We start from the raw sequence: 1,581 nt of genomic DNA, 5'->3' as shown, positions 1-1,581 counted from the left end.
ATGTATGTAGGTATGTATGTATGTATGTATGTATGTATGTATGTATGTATGTATGTATGTATGTATGTATGTATGTATGTATGTATGTATGTATGTATGTATGTATGTATGTATGTATGTATGTATGTATGTATGTATGTATGTATGTATGTATGTATGTATGTATGTATGTATGTATGTATGTATGTATGTATGTATGTATGTATGTATGTATGTATGTATGTATGTATGTATGTATGTATGTATGTATGTATGTATGTATGTATGTATGTATGTATGTATGTATGTATGTATGTATGTATGTATGTATGTATGTATGTATGTATGTATGTATGTATGTATGTATGTATGTATGTATGTATGTATGTATGTATGTATGTATGTATGTATGTATGTATGTATGTATGTATGTATGTATGTATGTATGTATGTATGTATGTATGTATGTATGTATGTATGTATGTATGTATGTATGTATGTATGTATGTATGTATGTATGTATGTATGTATGTATGTATGTATGTATGTATGTATGTATGTATGTATGTATGTATGTATGTATGTATGTATGTATGTATGTATGTATGTATGTATGTATGTATGTATGTATGTATGTATGTATGTATTTATGTATGTATGTATTATTATTATTATTAGATTATTTATATATAAAGCCCCCTTTATTGTTCTCAATGGCGCTAACAATGTAAAAGTTGATTAAATGCGCTAATGCAAAAGTTAATTAAATGTTTCACTTCAATCAAATCATGTCATGAAAAGTTTGTCTGAAAAGATGGTTCTTTAGCTTTCTTCGAAATTCAGTAATTGACAACCCACGATTTCGCAAGTCAACCGGCAAAGAATCTCTGCAACCAACAGCAAGCTGAGTTTGTCGAATTGTTAACAAATCTAAATTGTTTGACCGTAACTTCTGACACTGTAACGGTGCATTTCTTGGAACTCGATCCATTAAATATTTCGGCGCTAATCCATTAATGCTTTTATACACCAGTAGGGCAATTTTGAAGACAATTCTTTGTTGAACGGGCAACCAATGAAGATCGAAGAGAATAGGAGTAACATGATCAAAATATGAACCACCAGTTAACAACTTGGCAGCCCGATTTTGAATTAATTGTAACTGTGCAACATACTTTTTGGGTAAACCGTAAAATAAACTGTTGCAATAATCGATCCCCGAGTGAATGAACGAGTGAATTAAACATTGCAATGTATGCATATTTAGAGATCTTTGATGAGTCTCAATTTTCTTAATTGGTAAGTACTTTCTTTCAACAACTTTATGTGCAATTGCATTGTCATGTTTGTATCAAAAATAAATCCAAGATTTCGTGCTGATGCACAAAATTCGATGACAGATTCTTTATTCTGATAGTGTTGATACCCCAATAGTGTTGATATATTGTTGCCATGTACCCAAAGGCAAAAACTGGGTCTTGCATTGGTTCAACTTTAATCTGTGCCCCATCATCCAAACATCAATGGCTGATAAACACGATACTAAATTATCGACCACATTACCAAACGACGAGGGAGAGGAGTTGGCTATTATTTGGATGT

Source organism: Helobdella robusta (genome assembly GCF_000326865.2).
Source record: "Helobdella robusta unplaced genomic scaffold HELROscaffold_6, whole genome shotgun sequence".
NCBI lineage: Eukaryota > Metazoa > Annelida > Clitellata > Rhynchobdellida > Glossiphoniidae > Helobdella > Helobdella robusta.
The sequence above is the reverse complement of the archived record's forward strand: the minus strand, read 5'-3'. Positions refer to the sequence as shown.